The sequence below is a fragment of the Ursus americanus genome, chromosome 13 (assembly GCF_024610735.1).
Source record: "Ursus americanus isolate L20-20 chromosome 13, mUrsAme1.1.p, whole genome shotgun sequence".
Lineage (NCBI taxonomy): Eukaryota > Metazoa > Chordata > Mammalia > Carnivora > Ursidae > Ursus > Ursus americanus.
This window is the reverse complement of record NC_142139.1, coordinates 41,770,352-41,794,919: the sequence shown is the minus strand read 5'-3', so window position 1 is coordinate 41,794,919 and position 24,568 is coordinate 41,770,352. Positions and strand designations below refer to the sequence as shown.

The window sequence follows — 24,568 nt, the reverse complement described above, 5'->3', positions numbered from 1 at the left end:
CTGTCTTGTGTGCCAACGTGCCCCAAGTATTTAAAGAACAGTTGCTGAATAGGATTTGTTAAGCAAAAGAAAACCTTTTCAGTGGATGCCAGGGATTTATAAAATCACAGTTCAGGCCTCAATATCTTTTTAATTATCCAGTATAAAGTCAGCCTCACCATAACACAGCAGAACCACAGGATCATAAAAAAAAAAGTTTTCCAAATTTCAATTTAAACCTTTACCGAGTCTCATTTTAAGGGGAAGAAAGAAAGAAAGAAAGAAAGAAAGAAAGAAAGAAAGAAAGAAAGAAAGAAAGATCTTAAAGACCAATGTCAGGTAAGTTATATTTTTTATATAAAAATATATAGAAGTCATGCCTAGTCATGTCAAGGGTATACAAATTAGAGTGACTAAATGTCAAGGCAACTAAGAAATTTAATGGGCACCTGGGTGGCTCAGTCATTAAGCATCTGCCTTGGGTTCAGGTCATGATCCCAGGGCCCTGGGATGGAGCCCCACATCAGGTTCTCTGCTCAGCGGGGAGCCTGCTTCTCCCTCTCCGAGCTCTGCCCCTCCCCGTTTGTGCTCTTGCACACTCACGCTCTGTCTCTCTCTCAAATAAATAAAATCATAAGAAAAAAAAGACAACTAAGAAATTAAAAAAAACAACAGAGAGGATATTGAACCTATTGAGGAAAATAAGGCAGTGGATCAGGCACTGAACATCTTGGAAGGGTCAAGCTAGTATCATAAGAGACCCACTTTGTTAACCCTTGGCTGGGGAGAATCTTTCAGAAGGCAGCATCCAGGGCCTGGGCCTGGTTCAAATCTTGGAGGAACCATCTGAACCAGCATCACTAGTTACTACAACATGCCTGAGATGGCTGTTTTGTCCCACTGCTTAAATGAGTGGATTCGTAATCCCAGAATGCAGAAATTGAAATCTACCATATTTATAAACACGAGTTACACAAAAACCAAGGCAAGCTGAGGTGAGCCCCAGCACCAGACCCTCAGCTTCAGCCCTGGGTCAGCACCAGTAGGGAACCCATGTGTACCCCAGCCATTCTCTTACTCCTTGAAGCCAACAACCCTCCTTCTTCCGGGTTATAAGAACTAACAAGGTCCCTTTAATGCTTAACCAAATTATTGGAGTCTGTCAACTGAGGCCGAAAAGGTCCCAGTTAAGAGTTAGATAAACCCAGTGACTAAAATACATTCATGAGGTTGGGTCCAAAAGTCAGCAAAGCAAGTAACCTTTGGAACGTTAAAATATATTTTATGACTATATATAAAAACACATGCTTTCTGAGAAATCGGATGATTCTGCAGAGGGCCTAAGATCATCTGCATCCCCACTGGAAAAAACAAAACCAAAAACGGAAAAAAGTGTCTCTTAAAAAGTGCAAACTACATTTTCTTTACAAAAGAACCAATAGCTTCTTTTAAGAGGGACAGAAATGTTCTAAAATTAGATTGTGGTAATGGCTGCACAATCCCACAGATAAACTAAAAAATCGTGAATTGTGTACTTAAAGGGGTGAATCGTACGGTATACGAATTCTGTCTCAATCAAGCCGGTTTTTTTTAAGAACCTAGAGCAACCATGCAGTGCCAGCCTCCTAAAGTCAATCATTCTGTCAGGATTCAGGGTAGCAAGGGAACGAGGAGGCCACTTCTGCAGATGCATCTTCGCAAACATACACCCAGACAAGCCCTACGAGCTCGTTTCCTTTCTGTGCACACAGATGCCTCTTATACATAATGAAAATGCCATATGCAGATGCATTTGATTAGCGCCGGCCACACTTCCCATCATGATGCAGCACTGGGTGAGCTGCAGTTAATTCCTGCCTATTATCCAAGTGCAAAATCATTCTGCCTAATTTCGAGCAGCCTGGCAGCTGCAGAGGAAACGCAGTCTTGCCAGTCAGCGGAGGCCCATTTGACATATAACCCCCGCAGCTAGGAGGACTCCAATCATCTAGGGCTAATCAATTTCAATCAAGGAGGCACTATTACACCACAGAATAACGGTGACTTCCTTCTTCATCTGTTAGCGTGTACCTTCAAAAAGCCAGCATGAGAGGATGACTGAGAAGGGCAGAAATCAGGACTGGTGTTTTTCTTTTCTTTTTTTTTGGGGGGGGGTACAGGGAGGGTAGGGTGCAGGGGTGAAGAAACTGAATAAGAGCAGAACGCGTATTTACACCAAGAAATGTCCTCTCCCCCCTGCTATCTCCAGCCCCATATTAATCTACATGGACATGTGAGCCCTGATCCTTAAACCACCTGGCCTCCAGAGCTCAATGAACTCCAAAACTACTAAATTATTCTGAATTTGCCAGTTCTCCAAATAATCCCTTGACCTCTCTTCTGAGGAGGCATTTCCGTATTTTAAATAGCTTCCATTGTGATTTTCCTTTAACTATAAACAGAGATAAGAAAATACACTAGCAGTATTTTATACAATGAAATGGAGGTATTATACTGTAAAATGCCATATTAGTACAATAAAATACTGTATGTACACAGTTACATTGTTAACTCTCCTTAGAAACAACTCAATTTTTATCCTATATTCAGTAACACTTCAGAAATATATTTCTTGCCTCTAGTAATAACAAAAGAAGGAAATCCTGTACACTCCACTCTAGAAATACTACCACATTCTGGCAGTAGTCACAGAATTAATCCCATTAAATTTGAGAAAAGGTTAATCTTCGGCAGCAGAATCTTTAAAAACGTGTAGCTCCTAAACATTTCCTCCTTTTTAAAAAGGATCATCATCATGGGGGGGCGCCTGGGTGGCTCAGTCAGTAAAGCGTCTGCCTTCAGCTCAGGTCACGATCCCAGGGTCCTGGGATCGAGCCCCACATCAGGCTTCTTGCTCAGCGGGGAGCCTGATTCTACCTCTGCCTCCCTACCTGCCCCCCTTGTGCTTTCACTCATGCTCTCAAATAAATAAAATATTAAAAAAAAAAAAAAAAAAGGATCACATGGGGGCACCTGAGCCTCTGACTCTTGGTTTCAGTTTAGGTTATGATCTCAGGGTGGTGAGATCAGCCCCACTTCAGTGTCCGAACTCAGCAGAGTGTCGGCTTGAAGATTCTCTCTCCCTCTGCCCTCCCTACTAGCACATGGTGTGCACATGCAAGTCTGCTCTCTCTCAAATAAATAAATAAATAAGTCTTCAAAAAAAAAAAAAATAGGATCACCATGAGTACAACTCACAGAGGAAGAAATTAGTCCACTGGTATCTGATTTATCCATCCCTCAGAGATAACTAGGAACAGCTTTTTAAAAATAGAGACTTCAGGACTCCATCACCTGTTCCTGAATCAGAATCTCTAGGGATAGAGCCTGGAAATTTGCATTGTGAGAACAGCTCCCTTAGGCAATTCCGCTCCCCTTGCACCCATTAGGAAAGCAGAAGTAGTATGGGCATTTCGGAACCACAGATCCATTTACCCATCTCTCTGCTGCTCATTTTGGGGTTCTTCCAGAGAAACGTCTGTTTTCAATGCAGCTCATTCATTCTCATCAGAAAATTCTCTGGTCTCAGTGAGAGTGAGGTTGCAGGAAACAAGCTAGCTATTTTAAGCACAGAAGGATTTTCATATAGGGAGTTAGATGCTTATGAGCTTGCTGAAAGGTTCAAGGGAGCAGTCTCTCAAATGGGCCTCCAGAAGAGACTCCCAGAACAAGAGGAAAACAGCCCCAGCAAGAATACTGGCACCTATGTCACACGGGGGAGGTGTGCCACTTCAGGAAGCAGTCCCGGGACTACTGAGTCAGGAACATCCCGTCAGCTGGGATCACAGGACCTGAGAGATGCCTCTGCTACCACTGTTGGTCCGATGCCACATAGCCACTAAGTCCAAGCACGGGAAGAATCATTCCCTTTTTGCTACCCTCTGGAGGCGGAACTTCCATGAGCTGAATGTGCTTCTGAAGCTACCGCACTGAACAGTGTTCACCAGAGCCAAGTCCAGCATGCCAGCCTCACCCGGAGCAGAGGACCTCAACTCTGCAACAGACTGTTGCAGCACTCCCCTACCCTGCAGTCCTCAACGGTCTCGTGTCTCTCTCACCTACAGGACCTCCTCTGGCCTCTTTCCTCTCTCCATTTCCCCTTCCTGGGGGACAATGGCTCGCTCAGATCCCAGTCCTGCACCAAGTATCTTTTGAATTTCTTCTTCTTTGATTCCACTCATCATGTAGCCTTTCTAGATCTTTTATAGGGTCCTGATTTTTATCATCCAATAAACTGGATCTTTGCCCCCAAATCCTGTCATTCACCAAACTGATGCCACTTGAACGAAACAGATGGGATTAACAAAAAAATATACTAACACCACCTTCACAAGAAAACCCTAATAATCACATTATCAGGATCTGTCCACATTCAACCAGCACTTTTTACACAGTATTTTCTAAACCATATGTCCAACACAGCATGAGTGCTATGAATGGATAAAAGCCCCTGACCACAAGGAGTTGGTATGCTCAGAGGAGCAACTGAGACCTAAGAAAAAAGAATAGTAGAGACAACAAGAATTTTAGATGCTGCAACTAGAATATTTGACCCCAATAGTAACTATAAACTACTCAGATTTAAAAGGATAACATTTGTTCTTTTCTTAAAGCATGCGCGAGGTCTCGGGAAATGAACATATGGTAACATCTTGTGTAACAGCCCACAGTGTCCATTTTTACAATCAGATCTTACTTAATACAATACCACCGTGTGACTTCAAAACATGGGCATATATCGATTAACAGAAAATCTCCCACAGGTACCCAGCCAGGGTGAGGAGTAAAGGAGATCTTTAAAGCAAACAAAATCATTCCTAACACAAGGAGTCAGGCCAGAGAGCACACTACAGTAGAAGACATGTATGCACCCTTAATTTCTTAATTTATTTTCTCCTGTGAGTAAACTACTTGTACTCCTAGATTTAACTTGGTATCGTATTTGCGCTTACGTTCAGATTCCATCCCCTCACCCCCACCCCCGAAGGGGGTTTCCGTTTTCTCTTCTCTTTGGCTTTTCATATCTTTTGGCCTACTATCTTCCAAAGCTGCAGCATCGGTTTCTAAATAAGGAGTGCACATAAGTTTCTCACTGCACATAGTCACTTTCATGAAGTGGAAACATACACATAGAGTAAATTTCTCTTCACCTTATGCTGAAGGTGGAAGAGGCACTCCCACGAAAACTTGCTAATTTGTCTTAAGTAGAAACTTTACTTCCATTTCTTTTGTAAAAGGATTCCATCCCATCCTCCCCATTTTAGAAGCATGCCGTATGCAATTTCCTTAAATAGAAAATTCAGAGTAATCCATCATTTCTTTTACTGCTGCAAATACAACCGACGCAATATGCAACAGAACATTTCCACCTTCTATAGATTAAAGTCCAAGTTCACGGGCATTGGATTAAGTGTCATTTCTCATAAGCACCAAGATACAATTAATTACAAACTATCCTACAAATCACCAAAGATGATGGAACAGACAACCGAAGGCCTCTGGACAGTGCAGTAAAAGCAACGGAAGGCTCTTCCTCACCTCACAGAGTCCTGTTTCCAGAGGACATGATCCTCCCAGATCAGACTAAATGCAAAGCTGCCCTACAGAAAGGGAGCAAAAATTCAAAGCCTCGTGCAATCTATAACACATATCATCAGATAAGGAACTATGGCTGACATTCCTCTTGAGTTTCTACCAGTCTTCGAGGGAGCGGCCAGTGCCCCCAACCCCAACCAAAATCCCTTTTCCCCCCCTTTTTCCCCTATGCTATTTCCCTTTGTCTGAGAAACTCTAAAACTGAAGCGTACACATTGTCAACTGCTTCGCTTGATACACAGCAACTTTAATACAAACATTTTATGAGACAGGTCCAGGAAGGGAACCTACAAGAGACAAGACCAGTATTTTAGGGGCGCCTGGGTGGCTCAGTCGTTAAGCGTCTGCCTTCGGCTCAGGGCGTGATCCCAGGTTCCTGGGATCGAGCCCTGCATGAGGCTCCTCTGCTGGGAGCCTGCTTCTTCCTCTACCACTCCCCCTGCTTGTGCTCCCTCTCCCTCTGCCTGCTGCTCCCCCTGCTTGTGCTCTTTGTCAAATAAATAATCTTTTTAAAAAAAACGGGGGGGCACCTGGGTGGCTCAGTCGTTAAGCATCTGCCTTCAGCTCAGGGAGTGATCCCAGGTTCCTGGGATCGAGCCCCACGTCAGGCTCCTCTGCTGGGAGCCTGCTTCTTCCTCTCCCACTCCCCCTGCTTGTGCTTCCTCTCTCGCTGGCTGTCTCTATCTCTGCCAAATGAATAAATAAAATCTTAAAAAAAAAAAAAAAAGACCAGTATTTTAAAGAAAGGAAGAACATAAGAGAAAACGGAAGTGACAGTTATTTCCTCCTTAAGTTCCAAAATAAGTCTTTTCCTCCTGTACCTGCTTTTAAGCTGAGACTTGTTCTCACCTTGTTTTTAACTGTCTTGTTTTGAAACCTAGAGGTTTCCCCCTAAATTTCCATAGGTGAATGGGTTTATCTGTATTACTGCAACCAGACTGGACACTCTTATTTTAAAACGAGTCCTCTTTTTTTCAGTATTTTAAAACACGCCACATAGTTTTCTCCAGTCACTGGAAAAGGATACACTAAATTTAAAACTTATGTTTTCAACCCACACAAATCTACCAATGCCAATTGCTAGGAGCTCAAATACAGCCTTACTCTCGGTTCTGTTTTCATACACTGGATTCTCCCTATCAATACATTTCCATTTTTATAACTAAACAATACAGTTTTTGAAGAGGCAAGCTGTAATCCATTTTATATTATCTAATGCCAAATTCTGGAAGTAAGCTGAGGCTACAGTAGTTTACTCCCAGTTCTAGAACTCCATCTATATCCACACACTCTCCGTTTCACAGAGACTCGATAAACTCAGTGAGTGAATGTGTGTCCCAAGCATAGTAGGCAATGTCTTTCACAGCATGCCAAGGAAATTCAGAACACACCACGGGAAAAAGCAGCTGCTCACACTAATGGTGTGGCTAACACCCTAAAATACACAAGATCAAAAATCAAATCCTCTCAAATTATTAAAATATGGTACCAAAAAGATGAAACTAGAGAGAAATAAATGTAAGGTGGTCCACTAAGGCAGGAAAAACGAACACAATGGGCAGAAAAAAGACACCTGTCAAATACTTGGACAGCACGCTGTCTTAGCACACTTAGCACCACTAAGTGTGTGTCACTATCCAAATAGTGTCGTCTACAAAGAAGAGCCACCCAAATTAAGTTTCTTACACAGAGACAATCCCTGCTTTACTCTCACAGTACATTCCCAGAAACCATAACATAAAGTCAATCATATCTTCCCAAGGGAACTGCAGTAAAATCGAAGGGTCACATCCTGGACAAAGACACCAAATAAATCATAGTAATGACAATGTTGCACAAAATCTATGACACAACTCCAAACCCTCTAAATAATACCAAGTGATAAAATCAAGCCATAGCATTGGAATGTGATGTTAAATGTGACCTTCTGGCCACAGGGGCTAAATCTCCCCAGCTCTAGGCCAGTAAATGAAAACCCAAATGACCACTTGCCCAAGGTCAGAAATGTAGTTAGAAGCCAATTGAGAAACAAACCCAGGCCTCCTAACCAATCCATGCACTACCACACAAGCTTATTTTCTTTACAATAGTCCCTTAAAACAGACAAAAAGCATACACTGTTACTAAGCTATCTCTAAGATAAGACAAAGATAAAGCAAATAAAAATGTAACTCCCATGTAACACATTTTACCTGCAAATGATGCCAACCATTAAAGATTACATATCTGTGTGCTCATTACTAGCAACCTTTGTTTTTGGTTTTGGTCTTTTTAAAATTTAGAAAGTATTGTGGGAGAATACTTGGACTGCCAATCCAGAGGAGCCATGACTTTTGGCCATGCCCTCCTTCCAGTTAGAGACCCAGCCTCCCCGGCCATGGAGACTTGCATGTGACCCAACGCAAGTCCATTGGAGCCCTTCCCCAGACCATGTGAACTGTAAGGAAGTCCTTGGGGTGCAAAGCTTTGAGAAGTCCATGCAAAGCTTTGAGAAGGGCACTCCTGCTCAGCCAGTGACCAAACTCCCCACATTAGACTTTCTGTAGGAGGGACAGAAAAACTCAAACAGAAGTAAAATCTGGGAAAGACAGAAGGATTGCCCTGCATACCTAAAGTGAGAGGTGTGGCAAGACAGTCTTACCGAGCAGAAGTGGGGTAATGATTTCTATCCTTTTTGTTCTTTTCTGAATTACCTAAGCTTGCTACCACAAACACGAATTTGGTAATGAGAAATATAGTGGGAAAGTTCTGTCATGAAGGAAGGGCAGGGCTGATATTCACCTAGAACAGATTCCCTTTACTGAATGTCTAAGACCTCTTCTGATTGGAACCTTGGATATCACCCTGAGCATGGGGTAAAAAACATAAAACGTTCCTTATCTGTGAGTGTGACAGCTTCATTTCTGGGTGTGGTCCTAAGTTTTAATTTTCTTTTAACACTAGCTAACTGTAGACACTTCCCACAATCCTGTCAATAATAATATGTTAGGGGCGCCTGGGTGGCTCAGTCGTTAAGCGTCTGTCTTCGGCTCAGGCTGTGATCCCGGCGTACTGGGATCGAGCCCCGCATCGGGCTCCTCCGCTGGGAGCCTGCTTCTTCCTCTCCCACTCCCCTGCTGTGTTCCCTCTCTCGCTGGCTGTCTCTCTGTCACATAAATAAATAAAATCTTTAAAAAATAATAATAATAATATGTTAAACAATGATCACCTGAGAGCTGCACTACAAAACCTGAGGTTAGAAGCATACAACCAACCTCCCTCTGATGGCTCTCCTCAGCACACCCTGCAGAACAGCCAACCGACTCTGCAAATGTCTGCCCCTGCATTTCTAAAGCCTCAATTCCTCTTCCTCAAGCACTTCCCCTTCTCTTTACCCCAAAGTGATACCTGCACACGTGCATGAGATTTGGTTTCCTCCTACGCCATGCGGTGCTGTCTTCCTTCAAATTTTTCATTTTTTATTATGCTTCTCTCCGCTCTCCATTTCATTCCTGAGACAACTATCCCCCCTTCTCTAACCTAAGGCAGACCTCCTAACCTTGTGTCTTACAGAAGGAATTCCATTCAGACAGACAGCAATAGAGACAAACATAGAAAACACTTTAGGTTCACAGCTACTTCTACTGAAAACGCAACAGAATTCCGGTAGTGTTAATTAACAGGGTCTGCCAATGCCTGCCATAACATTTGGGACTTACATTCACAGGAAACTGTACTTCAGGCCTTACTCTGACATAAAATGCTAAAGGCACAACCAATGCTAAAGGCAAAAATACAGCTCGTGCTACGGTCACATGGTCTTTAAGCAGTTTTTCAGACCAAAGAAAACACAGTACCATGGAAATATTACACGATGGTTAAGTTAATTAGACGACGCCACAGAAACCTACTCAATCCTTAAGTCCTACAAAGTCTAACTAACCACCGAGTATCACCGCGGGCTGAGGGGAAACCCAGGAGCTCTGCAGCCCTGAGGCAGAGGCGATGGGGATTTCCTCTGCCTGGTTCAAATCACCTCCATCACCAAAGGCAGGGCTCCGAGCAAAGCTGGTGCTGAAGGGGGGGCTGTGGGGAGATCAGGGGGTCCTGAGGGACAGAAGAATCGCGGTGAGAATCAAGACAGCACAGCCCTGCGGCGAGACACAGACACAAACCACCTTCTGGGCAGGCTCTCCATTCATCTGAGGGAACGTTTATTAAAGACCATCCAGCTAAGCACGCGAGGTGCACAAAAGTAAAGTAACAGAGCGCTGTGCTCCTAAAGAACCCCGTCGAACCAGGTGGAGGCACACTGGAGACCAGAGAATGAGGCGGGCAGAGCACCGGATGTCCTGGCAGAAGGAGCAGGGCGCGGGGGCTTCCTGGAAGCTACCGGGGGCTGAGTCTCAGGGGACCCAGAGAGCACAGCCTCTCAGCACTGCGTTTCTCTTTTCTTCTACGCCGCTGGGGCTCTTCCCTCCCCTGGGGCTTGCGAGCACAGAGCTCTTCTCCCAACCCGCCCACCCTGGAAGGGAAGAGACGGCTCTTCGGAGGTCTCCTTAATATTTGCACATAATGAAAGCCAGGACACCTATTTACTACAAACTTACGAACTTAGAAAGTTGAAATTAAAGGGCACAAACAGGAACTCAAAACCCACAAGCTCAAGCTTCAAAGATGAGAATGTCCCATTTCATAAAAGGTGGTTGCGGGTTCCCACTTCACGGCTCCCCATTCTCCACCCCCCCAACCCCGGCTCTGTCACCACAGCTCGACAGACACTTAAGCGTGATTTCTCATTGTCTTCCAAACTTACATTCAGCAGCTTCCCTCACATCCAAAGAGGCCAGAGGCCCCGTATATGAGGGATTTTATCTAGGAGGCAGCCTTTGCACAAACACATACTGAAACACAGTAGGAGTTTAGTCGCGCAGGAGAAAGAGGGAATATTTTTCTTCTCTATACAGTTAAAGACTATAAAATAAACGTGTATTTCTTCTGTAATTAGAATAAGGAATAAAAGACAAAACAATCAAAACAAGGAACACGTGCTACAACGTGGATGAACCCTGAGGACATTATGCTAAGTGAAATAAGTCAGTCCCAAAAGGACAAGTAACTATGATTCCGCTTACGTGAGGGGCTTAGCTTAGTATCTATAATGACAGAAAGTAGAGAGAAAGTGGCTGTCAGGGGCTGGGGGACGGGGCATGATGAAGAGAGTCCTGTGGACGGATGGTGGTGATGGCAGCCCAGCGATGTGTCCAGTTAATGGTGATTTTTATATTATATATATTTTATCACAAATAATTTTTTTAAAAAGAACAGTCTTCAGGGCACTGGGGTGGCTCAGTCAGTTAAGCATCTGCCTTTGGCTCGGGTCATGATCCCAGAGTCCTGGGATCGAGCCCAGCCCCGTGTTGGGCTCCCAGCTCACCGGGGAGCCTGCTTCTCCCTCTTCCTCTCCCCCCACTCATGTGCGGGCGCACAAAGCCACGTATGCTCTCTCTCAAATAAATAAATAAAATCTTTAAAAAAAAAAAAAAGAACAGTCTTCAGAAATTTATTATATCTAAACTAGGGTCCATCTCTATTTAACAACACACATACCCTTTTTTTGAAAGATGCAAAATGGATCTAGCAATTGTAATAGAGACTATCTAATTCCTAACTAGAACATCAAAACTGGACACACATATTGACAGAGTCCTGCCTGGAAGACGAGGGCCCAGAATCTTCCCTGGAGAAACAGCCACCCTCTATCCTCAATGACATTATCACTGTTATCCTCAACACAGACACCACCACCATTAGCTGAATCCCTAACACATATTTACTTGATAACACGTCACCTCCAGCCCCCCAGCTACCCCAGGAAAGGAGGCATCATCCCCTTTCTACACATGAAGAAAAAAAGGCCCAAGATGGCACACTTCAAAGTGGGTAAGGGCTGTGCATTGCCAACCTGCAGGCAGCACTCCTCCCCAGCGTAGACTCCCCATTACTTCCTTTCCCCCCTAAAGGCATACATACAAAGCACTGGCTTCCCAGGGTGGGTCGCAAGTCACTTGGCCCACCGTGCCCCACCCCTCAGCATACACACACTGAACACCTGCTCCGCAACTGCAGGGCGCTATTTTAAATGCTGGATCCAAACTCCTCCACTGAAAAAGCAGAAGGTGTAGAGGCCGCCTTTAGGCAACAGGCTTGAGTAATAGAAAGCTGTAGTAAGATAGGAGGGCCCACAGTCCACCAAGCTGAAAGCAAGCAGGCTCATTAGGTGACCCACCTCAAAATAGCCATAGGCCCTAGCTGACCAATGGGCGACTGACAACCAGGCACAGGTCCCAAAAAAGGAAAATTCCATAGGTTCCATAACTCCTCACTTTCCCCCTTAAAGACAGTACCCCCTGAACCCCCTGCAGACAGTCTCTCCTCTACTATCCTGCCCACTGCTCTCTTGCAGTGCTTTCAATGAACTTCTACCTCTTTGTTCTGTCTTGGGTGAATCCTTTCCCCGCCAGAGGCCCCGGGCCTCTACCTGATCAGGCCACACAGCAGACGTTTGCACAGTGCTTCCCCCTAACTCACTCTAAAGACAAAATACTTTAAGTAGTGCTGAATTCTTTGCTTATATTTATTAAGATTTTATTTACTTATTTGACAGAGAGACGGGGAGAGTGCACACAAGCAGGGGAAGCGGCAGGCAGGGGGAGAGGGAGAAGCAGACTCCCTGCTGAGCAGGGAGCCCAATGTGGGACTCGATCACAGAACCCTGGGATCATGACCTGAGCCGAAGGCAGATGCTCAACCGACTGGGGCATCCAGGCACCCCTAGCATTGCCAGTTCTACGACCAACCAGGACATGTTCTTTGCGTTTAATTATGAATCTATCTCACTCAAGAACCCCAGCACACTGGAGACCTCTATCACCCAGCTGAAACCACTGCTTCTCCCTAAACCCACTGAGTCGCTGGAGAGGAGGCTGCAGGAGCTGGCCCTTCCTAATCTCCCATCAGCACTTCTCAAACTTTCCCCGCTCACCACCCCTGACAGAGGGGAATGAACTACACCAGGGACCTAGGGCCTTCCCAGTTTCCCACCTCAAGTGTGACAAATATTTAAAGGCTAGTCGTCTATTTTTAAGAGGGATGCAAATCAAACGTTCTACTCTTAACTGTTGGGTTTAATATAAAAATCCTCCTTCCAAGTCTTAAAACTGGCAACCAAGAAAGATGGACCGTGTATGCTCAAGGCTTCCAGAGACCCCAAAGCCCCAGAGTTAGCCCAGATGAGGAAACAGGCCCTGGTTGTCCCCACACAAGTTCTCACCGCGGGCCCCCACATAGCAAATGCCTGACACGATCTCCCACTGAGCAAATGCCAGCGGATTCGCTTGGCATTTAGGGACTGGGCTTTACCCTGGTGGTTTTGTTTTCACATGCATAAATGTGTAAATTCCCTATGATCGAGGAAGGCCAAGCTTCCCTATTTGTCCACCACATCAAATCCTGATTCTGACACATCTGACTCTCGGTACAGTACGTTCTTTAGAGTCCCTGTGTAAAAAAAGTGTGTAAGGAGCCAACAGGCCATCTTCCTAGAGACTCACAGTGAATTTCTGTCTGAAAGCCTGATAAGCCCCTTACTTCAGACGGGGAGAACAGCCATTTACCCTGCTGTCTAATGGAGCCTTTTTTCCTTTGTCCCTGCCAAAGGGAACTGGCCAAATTACCTGTGTACCAAATTCATGTATCTGCTTTAAAATTACATGCACCAGGGGCGCCTGGGTGGCACAGCAGTTAAGCGGCTGCCTTCAGCCCAGGGCGTGATCCCGGCGTTATGGGATCGAGCCCCATGTCAGGCTCCTCCGCTGTGAGCCTGCTTCTTCCTCTCCCCCTCCCCCTGCTTGTGTTCCCTCTCTCGCTGGCTGTTTCTATCTCTGTTGAATAAATAAATAAAATCTTCAAAAATAAAATAAAATAAAATAAAATTACATGCACCTGTTGTTCCCCTCCTATGTGGAGCCAAGGGTAAAAGTTTAAAATCACTCATTCTCCACAGTCTTAACTGTGCTGGCTAATAGAGTTGGACAGGTACATAAACTCCTTCCACAGCAATTTAAAGTGTCTGCCTACTTTTATCTCAGCTTTTCTCCTCTTATGGCATTAATGTCACCTGATATTTGAGGAAAACTTCACAATCTCTGTGGCAAGAATACAAAGTGAGAGAGACCAGGGAGCCTGGGTGGCTCAGTCGGTTAAGCGTCTGCCTTCGGCTCAGGTCATGATCTCCAGGTCCTGCGATTGAGCCCCATGTCAGGCTCCCAGCTCAGTGGGGAGTCTGCCTGTGCCTCTCACACTCCCCCTGCTTGTGCTCGCTCTCTCTCAGAAATGAATAAATGAAATCTTAAAAAAAAAAGAAAAAAAAAAGGCAAGAGACCTGTGTATGCAGATCCGAGTACAAAGTCTTCAACCTCAAAAATAAGTATGCAATGCCACTAAATAATTTTCTGTCAGGGCCTCTATCACTTCAGCAACTTTCACCGAGAGCTTGGCCCCGAGCAAGCAACTCAAAAAGACAATATTTACCCATGACATGAGAACAACTGCTGTCGAAATCCCAGAGAACTTTCCCTACCAAAGCTCTCAACAAAGAACAGAAAGTATCCCACACAGACGCCACACCTCTCTGGCCTCCCAGCACACGTTCCGTGTGTTCCTAAGGCTGTCTGACCATATCACCAATTTAACAAGTCCTTTACATGTAGAATTTGCCCCCCAGGAGGGCAGGGATCAGAGTACTACACATAGAGGCTAAAAACTGATCACAGGAAATGTAAGAAAGGTGTTCAAAAGTTTCAACTACAACAAGTAAACCACAGGTTAAAGTCTCTCGAACTCTGTAACGGCCTTAACAACCAGGACTTCCAGGTGCCTGCCCTGCAAGGGAGCAAACAAGAAAGAGGAGGCCCGATCAGCTTGTAGCGAAGTAATGTCCCCTGGAGTCACAGCTTCCATCTGAAAGCTGAAAACGGGCTCTGGTATATTCTAGGAATACAGAAAATAGAGTCTGAGCACCAAGTGAAGCTACTGATTTTTATATTAACATGCCAACACATACCAAAGCCTGTTATAGTTTTCTGAGACTGTCACACATGACTTGAATCATTAGGAAATGTTTCAATAATTTACCTGATTTTCCCTTTCCACGTGTCGTGCTAGAGACTCCCTAGTCTGCACCCTGACCCTGCAACATCACACTTGTTATGTACATTTTTCTCTCCAGAATGATCTAATGCTGAGACAAAAACTAATTTATTCACCAAGTTTTCAAACTCTTCTATTCCATTCGCAGTTTCTCAGCTGATGGTGTCTGCCCCCGATTTTCACTGACCGACATGGGCTCAGTTTCTTCAGATTCAGTTTTCTCTTTGGATCAGCTCTTGGACATCCCGCCTCGCCCCTGGCTGCCACAGTTTTTTCTTCACCCCAAAACACTGTCTTTGGAAATACTCAGCAGGATCCAACAGAGCTCTCTCTCCAAAGGTGCTCAGGAAAACGAGAGGAGACTTTCTAATGTGTACGTGTTCAATCCTCCGATCACAGGGCACACACAGCACGTCCCAGGGAACCTGTGAGAACTCAAACACCTGCTGACCGACCTCACTTCTACACACGAACCAGACTGGAGTCCAGGGAAAGCCCTGTGTGTTCACCCCCAAGCTCCAGGTCTCAGGTCTCACTGAAAACAAGTCAGAAATGTTCTCTTCAACAGTTTACTGAGTTTTTTCACCCCATTAGTCAACACACACACACATAGTAAGTTTAGGAAATGTGGAAAACTAGTAAAGTTAATCACATTGAAGCCCCATCACTCAAGTTGGGCAAATTTTCAAGACCTAAAAAATAGAGTTCTAAAAGACTCCTACTCAGTTTAAAGGCTTTAAAAGCGGTGAACCTAGTGAGTTAAGAAAGAGGCTATACGGACAATGAGTAATTTAACTGGGTTATCACAGGAAATCAGGAATGTACCAAAATAGATTTCTGACTTCTGGTTAGCAAGGTTTGGGAACACATGATTGCATAAACACACATACCACCCACAAAATTAATCTTAACTGTTAAAAACCTTCAAAGAGTCTTTCGCTGCTACCGTATTTTTCATGACCGCACTAGGAACCAAGCCTCCGATGAACAAAAGTTCCTTTGCAAATGCTAAAAAAACTAACGAGCATTAAACTTCATGGGTGCCGTTCAACCCAACTTTGTATCGAACATGTAACATGTCCCAGGCAGGGAGATCCAGCTTCCATGGGGTTTGGAAAGTCAGTGGAGGGGTTGCGGGGGTGGGGGGGGGGGGGTGGGGGTTCAAGGAAGAAAAAATGCACAGTGTATCTTACTTTCAAATATTTAATAAAAAAACATTAACTATGTGAACACCTTCCTCAGATCCCTCCCAGGGCCTTGGGCAGGACCTGCGCAAGTGAGACTAAGAGAACATACTTGGGTCTGTGTAGGTGGGCGAAGGGGTAGGAAAAGCTTCCTGGATCAGGGGTGCCCAGGCAGAGAGTTTAACTGGAAGAGGCACAGAAGGAAATCTCCAGGCTCAGGGAACAATGGTGGGAAACAAAGACTTTAACCAACTTCATCAATAAATGAATGCAAATTTAAAGAAGTATAAAATACCAATGGGGGCCCTCAGATTCAAAATTAACAAAATTACTGACACTTAGTGTTGGGAAGGTTGTGGGGAAACCAGCAGTCCTAAGCCCCTGGCAAGACAGTATAAACTGGAACTGTGTTTCTGAAGGGCAATTAGGGAATATTTTTCAAAGGCTTTAACACCTGCCCTCCTTTTGCCCCAGCAATTCCAGTTCTAGGAAGGAAGGTATCCTAAAGAAATAGTGCACAAGTGTTCAAAGATGCAGATGCAGTGTTGTGGGGTTCTTTTTCCCCTTTCAAATAAATTCCATATATAAAGTATGAGATTTAAATTATGCAAAATGTTCATATAATGAGCTACAAAGCAGTCATTACAAGTGATGTAATTAGATACAGGCATGAAAAGATGGTCACAACATCTTAAGCTTAAAATCAAGCTACACTAACTCAAAAAGGTATCTGCACCCCCCATGTTCACAGTAGCATTACTGACAATAGCCGAGACGTGCAAACAACCTACTGATGGGTAAACAAAGAAGTTGTGACACACGTAACACACACACACACACACACACACACACACGGAATCGGATTCAGCCTTAAAAAACAAACAAAATCCCATGGAAGTGCTGTCGTTCGGGATAAGACAGGTGGACCTTGAGGGCATCACGCTAAAGTAAAATAGGCCAGACAGAGAAAGACGAATACTGTCTGACCTACTTCTATGCGGAATCTAAAACAAACCAAACTCATAGAAAAAAAGAGATCAGATTTGTGGTTGCCAGAGGTGGGGGGACCTGGAGGAAGGTGTTTAAAAGACACAAACTTCGAGGCATGTAACATACGTGTGATGACTAGAGTCAACGCTGCTGTATAAGATAGGAGAAAGCTGGTAAGCATGTAAGTCCTGAAAGTTATTCTCATCACAAGGAAAAATTTTTTTTCTTCTTTTTTTGCTTTTTCTTTGTATTGTATCTATATGAAATGATGGACGCCAACTAAACCTACTGTGGTAATCACAACACACCCAAGCCAGACCATCATGCTGTACGGCTTAAACTTATATATACAGTGGTATTTGTCAGCTATTTCTCAATAAAACTGGAAAAAGAAAGAAAAAGTAAAATTACAAAACAAGACGTGTCAAATAATCCCATTTAAAAAGATATAGTAAAAATAAAACACACTACTAATCGGAAAAAAAGTCCTGGCAGGACACATTAAAACCTTAAGTGTATGGCTGACTCTTGAACAACGTGGAGGTTGTTCCTGCACAGGTGAAAATCCACATGTAATTTCTGACTACCCAAAAACTTCACTAATAGTCTACTGTTGACCTTGCCGATAACGTACACAGTTGATTAGCATATATTTTATATGTTTTATGGATTATACTCTATTCTCACCAAAAAAGTAAGCTAGGGAAAAGAAAATGTTACTAAGAAAATCACAAGGAAAATACATGTGTTCACTATGTTCACTGAAAAAAATCCATGCATCAGTGGGCCTGCGCATGTCAAACCCAAGTTATTCAAGGGTCAACTGTAGAGCTAAACAATATACAACTAATCCAATTAAAAATGGGCAAAGCGTTTGAATAGATATTTCTCCAAAGAAAATAACACAAATGGCCCCTGAGCGCGTGAAAAGATGCTACACGTGACCCGTCATGAAAGAAATGCAAATCCAAACCACAATGAGGGATCACTTCACATCACAACTAGCAAAGCTAGAATCAAAATGTCTGGTCATTAAGTGCTGGTGAGGATGTGGGGAGCCTGGAACCACCGCTACCTCGCTGGTGGGAATGTAAAATGGTGCAGACACTCTGGCGAACAGTTTAACGGTTCTTCAAAATGTTATACGTAGAGCTACATAGGAGCCAGCAATGCTCCTCTTAGATATACACCCAACAGAACTGAAAACATACGTCCACACCAAAACCTATACACCAACCAGTGTTCACAGCAGCATTATTCGTAACAGCCAAAAGACTGGAACCGTCCCAAATGCACAAAACCAGCCCATCCATCCAATGACATTAGTTTGTAACACAAAGGAACAAAGTGCTGACACATGCCACAATGTGGGTCAACCTCAAGAACACGACATTAGATGAAACAGGCCCGTCACAGAGGACGGCTGATTGTGTGATCCCATTCCTATGAAACATTCAGAATAAGCAAATCCAGAGAGAAAACAGAGTGGTGCTTGCCAGGGACTGGAGTGGAGGAATGAGAAGTGGCTGGAGGTGGGTATGAAGTTTCTTTCTGGGGTGATGAAAATGTTCTAAATTTAGATTATGGTGACAGTTGCACAACTGCCCATGTGCTAAAAACCACTGAATGGTACACCTGACCAGGTACATTTACATGGGACTGTGTGACCCGTGAATTATATACCTCAAGAGAGCTATTTTTAAAAAGTTATCTCAGTATTTTATGGTGGTTTTAATTTTCTTCTTTATATAGTATTTCCTGAGAAAATTCTTTTAACAACAGGCATTACACTTGCCAGCTGGGCCTGAGTAAGTAGTCCCTTTGATTTCCTCCTCTAAAATGGGCATAGTGACGGGTACCCATCTTAATAGTATCGAGCTCAATTCGAAGAGTTTAATGAGCTTGCGTTTGCAGAGGGCTTTAAAGAGTCTCCAGCACATGGGGCGCCTGGGTGGCACAGCGGTTGGGCGTCTGCCTTCGGCTCAGGGCGTGATCCCGGCAATCTGAGATCGAGCCCCACATCAGGCTCTCCTGCTGTGAGCCTGCTTCTTCCTCTCCCACTCCCCCTGCTTGTGTTCCCTCTCTCGCTGGCTGTCTCTATCTCTGTCGAATAAATAAATAAAATCTTTAAAAAAAAAAAAAAAAAAAAAAAAAAGAGTCTCCAGCACAAAGCAAGCACTCAAAAAGTAGCTATGATGATTATAACCTTTCATATAAAAAAACTACTGTATTTCCACTTTGAAAACAGAAACATGCCCTCCTACTTCCACCACTACGCATTCTTGATTTGTTTCACATCATTAAGAAGCAATTCTCATCACAGCTGAAACAAATGCCCAGCGCAAAGCAACAGTGTAACATGGCCAGGAACTAAGGACAGCCTCTGGTCCCATCACGGAGCATTTGCTGCCGCGCAGGCCCCACAGCTAGTGCTTTACGTGCATGCCGCCAGTAAACCTTCACAGCAGCACCGAGAAAGGTACCATCAGTCTCATTTTACAGAGGAGGAAATCAAAGCCTGCACGCCTTTATTCGGCCAAGGCTGCCCATGGCCGGGGGTTGAGCCAGGATTCAAACCCACGTTTATGCTGCCAAAGCCTGTGTTGTGCCGTATTTGAGGGAAAATTAGTACCTGGGGGAAAAAAAAAAGCTCCTCAAAGGAAGCCACTTAAAATCCACAACAGTATGAGAGAGAGAGAGAGAGAAAAGAGATTTATTTGGGGCTTGACATCTTCAAAAACAAAACTAAGTTATGAAAATAAGCGTTTTATATTTAACAAATGTTATGATCCCAACCGTACCCTGAGTAAGTCTCAATAGGAACAAAGAATGAGTTAAGAGTTGAGAATTTTTAGCATCGTTCTTGAAAAATACTAGTATGCTAGGACATAGAAGGACACACAGGTAATTCTTGCTAAAATATTTAAGGGCCGTAGTAATTTTCACAAGGTTATCTCCTCATGTTTTGATATTTAAACCAACCTCTTTTGAAGCATCAAGTAATCACTCAGTCAATTTTCTCATCTTCAACTGCCAACACAAAGACACTAGATGCCGACCAGATGGGAACTGGGTGAACAGAAGCTAGCCTAAGCAGGAAGACATGTTTGAATGGAGACCAATTTTACAAGCATTATATTATTAAATATTTTTATGTTATGACAGCTTCTGAAACATTGGTACAGGAATTCAGAATAAGTATAAGAAAACAAGAATACCTATACTGTTTCTCCAAACCTAATCTGCCCACAAAATATGAAAACCAAACCAAATGCCTTCTCCCTTATTTCAACCTTCAGTTTATTTTTGATAAATATTTTCTGGTTCTATCTTTTCAAAACTGTCAACTCAAAACTGAGAGAGTAGAGCTCCTCTTCTACCCAATGTGGAGACCTAGAACCAACAGAAATAAGCTTTCTTCGTAGGTAAGTCTTGCAATTCTCTCTAATAAGTACACAAATGTGCTCTGGCCAAGGCAACAAGAAAGGCAAACACCAGTACCCGCCCCACCCCACCCCACCCCGCCCTAGGCTAACAGGACAGTCCGCAAAGTAACTGTATATTCAAGCAGCTTGCTAGCAATAGAGCCAAAATTAGACCACAGTATATCCCGACTCTTTCTCGGGGGCTCCAACTACTTCCTTATGCATTCCCAATCTCTCTAGACTCTTTGATAACTAAAACCAGCAGATGAAAAATGAAAATTAGCAGAACATGAAGACCTATCTGCAAGTGACAAACTGGTAAGTTAAAACCCTGCTAACTGATGGTAGCTACGCTTGTGGTGAACATAGCATAACGGATACACTTGTGGCATCACTACCTTGCACACCTGAAAATTAATGTAACATTGTGTGTCAATGTTACAACTTCAAAAAAATGTAAAAAATTAAGTTTTTGTTTAGAAAAAACAAAACCCATTAACATCTACTGATAACAAATGGCCTGCTTATCTAAGTAGCACCTCTAAAAGAGATTCCTCTTAAGCAGGAGGAAGGCAGAAGACGTGGAGATGTCACGAATGGCATAAAGGCTCAGGGAAGAAGAAGTTAAGTGATCTTAGAAAAGAGAGTGCATTTTTGGATGTCCTATTACAGTTTGGCAACTAACTTTTTTTGTTAAAATATTGCTGAGAGGCTTTAAAAAATCCAGTCATATCCTCTTTCCAGGTATTTCAACCAAGGAAAAAAATAATAGCCCTGTCCTCCTTATCACCCCTGCCCCACGATAGGCCTGGCATAGGGTTCTTCACATTTTTGTTTGCATAATCCCAAAAAGGATTCGGAAAAACTATGTACTCTACACCATTTTAAAGTTAACATTCAAAATTTTATACTATAATTTGAAATGGTTGCAAAGAATATAATTTCTAGCATATTGTAAATACTGAGTTTTAAATGAAACTATCACATCACTTTTAAATGTATCTATTCTAAATTCCAACGGCATTTTTCACATACCAACATCCATTTAAAAAAATAAATGAATAAACTCTACAAAAGTTGGAAACTGTGCATCATATCCCTTTCTCCTTGATCTCATCTTTCCATTTTACTTTCCCTATAGTATTCTTACTATACTTTTATGCCTAAATCTATCTTACCTCTCTGTAACAAAAGTCTGTAAACAAATTGAGATTTAGGTATTTAACCATAAAATTCAGTGTTAAAAGTTTCTTCTAAATTGAGTTTGATACAATTACTATTATAAGGACAAAAGCGACCAAAAAAATAATACAATTTTTCAATATAAGTAAAATTTTATTGGAAATGTGTATCTTAATGACAAGAATGGGACTTTCCCTCGCATTAGTTCATTCTTTACAGATTATTAGTTATTACTGCAGTGAGACAAGATTCCACATGCAATCTATTTAGTTCTCAAAGATGAAGGCATTGAGAAAATGGGTTCACATAAATAGGAGGCTGAAAATGGAAGAAGATTTTTCTAGCAAAGAGTAATAATATGCATCCACGGGTGTGATACTTAATAACTTATCAGCTGACCACTCAATAAGTCTTCTCTCAATTTTCTGGACAGTAAAGAATAGGAAACTTATTTGCAAAAGGACCATTTTCCATTAGAGTCATACCATTTCTCTGCAGCCACACCAATATTTTCATCATCGCTCTGCTTGGCACCTTGATGATCAGGGCAGGTGTGAAGTGAGCCTTTCTTTTAAAGACAGGTAATTCTGAAAGGGGAGGTATGAAGGGAGAACCAGCAGACCACCTGGGCCAAGAGCATATTCTGAGGCAGGTCAGTTTTAGGACTCATTACCTCCAAGGTCTAAGAATCTGAAATTGATTCTCTTTAAATTACAGGTGCCTGCTTGGATCTGAAGGCCTCTGCTCTAAGTCTCCTACATGGATAGACCTCAAGGTCAAAGGCAGACGGGAATGACAGGGAAGCACAGGATATAAAGATTAAAAAAAATCATGCTAAGTCTGACTCTAATTAGGGCTGTTTCATACACATATTCTTTGAAAATGAGAGTCAGGTATCAAAATCTTAATGTAGAGAGGTATCTTCATACCTTTTCACATCAGATGTGCTTTTGTTTTAAAATGAAAATTTATCCTTCTCCAAAATGAACACTGTCATCCCTTTCCTGACAGATCATATTCCATCAGCAAGATCAGAACAAGGGCACCGTAAAAGCAGCTGTCGGTCTATTACAAAAGGAACCCGAAGCAGCAGTTTCAACTCTGGCTGCCCACCTTCTGATTCAATTACTTTAGGGTGGGGCCAGAACATCAGTAGTCAAACAAACAAACAAAACTCCCCAGGAGATTCTATAGTATGACAGGGGTTGAGAACCACTGAACTAATTAATACCTAAATATTAAAATAAGTTTTTAATTGTGGAGCAATGATGTTTATTTCTGATCTACAGAGTAATCCAAGGTTAACCTATTTTAATTTTTAAGATACATTATTAACGGCTTAAAAAGTATTATTGGTGGGGCGCCTGGGTGGCACAGCAGTTAAGTGCCTGCCTTCGGCTCAGGGCGTGATCCCAGCGTTATGGGATCGAGCCCCACATCAGGCTCCTCCGCTATGAGCCTCCTTCTTCCTCTCCCACTCCCCCTGCTTGTGTTCCCTCTCTCGCTGGCTGTCTCTATCTCTGTCGAATAAATAAATAAAATCTTTAAAAAAAAAAAAAGTATTATAGGTGGTGGTAGAGTTCTATGCAGATAAAATGCACCATCTTTTTGACTTATGAAAAGAGGCCTCTTCTACTTTTTTTTTTTTAGTACAGTTCACAACGTTACATTAGCTTCAGGTGTACAACTTAGTGATTTGACAAAGTTTATACATTACGCTGTGTTCATCACAAGTGTAGCTGCCACCGATACCGTTACATCGCTATTATAATATCACCAACTATACTCCTTAGGCTGTGCCTTTTTATTACTGTGACTTATTCGTTCCGTAACTGGAAGCTGGTATTTCCCACTCCCCTTCATCCCTTCTTCTACCCCTTCGTTCTCTGTATTCATAGGTCTGATTCTGCCAAAAGAGGCCATCTAAAGCAAACACTAAATAACACTCCTCAATTCAAGAATCTGTTTAGTGGATGATATTATCTACAATACAGATGTGAGAAGAAAACATTTAAGGAACTTAGCGCACTGCCTGGTACACGGCAGAAACTCAGTAATTGTGCTTTACGAGCTCTGACCTGAGGATTCAGATGGATCATGTACCTAATTTTCTAACTTTACATTTCCAGTCTTCATAGCCTTCCTTCATTTGACTTATTGTGACTTCTCCAATTAGAAAAAAATACGCTCAGACTCATGCACAAAGCACATACCAAATTTGAAATCTGAACACTGCAATGTTTCTAATCGTCCTGGCTCAAAGCTTAGAGCTTTTTTTAAACCATAAAAATATTAGAAGCATATGATAAACACAACATACAGTAGGGTATAAATTGAAAAATATTATAAGCATATAATAGATACAATATACACTAGGCTATAAATTGAAAAATATGTCTGCCTATTACTCACATACACCAAACCATCCCTATGCCACATCCAAATCCATTCCCCAAAGGTAATACTGAATGAGATCTGATTTTCCCCACCATTTTCTTATTCTAACCATCTTAAGTGTGATTCATTCCTTCTTTCATACTCTCCTTAAATCCATTCTTACACTCTACTAAGTCTCTTCTAGGTCAGGCCTTCACCAGTTCCCACCTGGACTATGCAGTGGTCTTTTAATTGCTCCCCCAGCCTCTAGGCTGTCTTCCCCAAAATACATCCTACACGTGTGTCAGGTTCTTAGTTGCAAACCACAGAATCCATTCTACATTTTTTTTTTAAAGATTTTGCTTATTTATCAGAGATAGAGAGAGAGCAGAGGCCAAGGGAGAAGCAGACTCCCTGCTGAGCAAGGAGCCCAACACTGGGCTTGATCCCAGGACCCCAGGATCATGGGACCTGAGACGAAGGCTTAACCTACTGAGCCACCCAGGCGCCCCTCCCTACCCCCACCGTTCTGCATGTTTTAAAGGCATTTACTACAGCAGGATACCAGGTTACAGCCAGTCCTAGGACTAGGCTGAATCACATTTAGAA

The 24,568-nt window shown here is 43.0% G+C and overlaps 1 protein-coding gene across 4 annotated transcripts in view; it reads right to left on the bottom strand.

The window, feature by feature from the left end:
- Positions 1-24,568, bottom strand: part of TMEM131L (transmembrane 131 like) — a 155,557-nt gene that overhangs the window by 93,234 nt on the left and 37,755 nt on the right. The gene's annotated exons all lie outside the window — the stretch shown is intronic.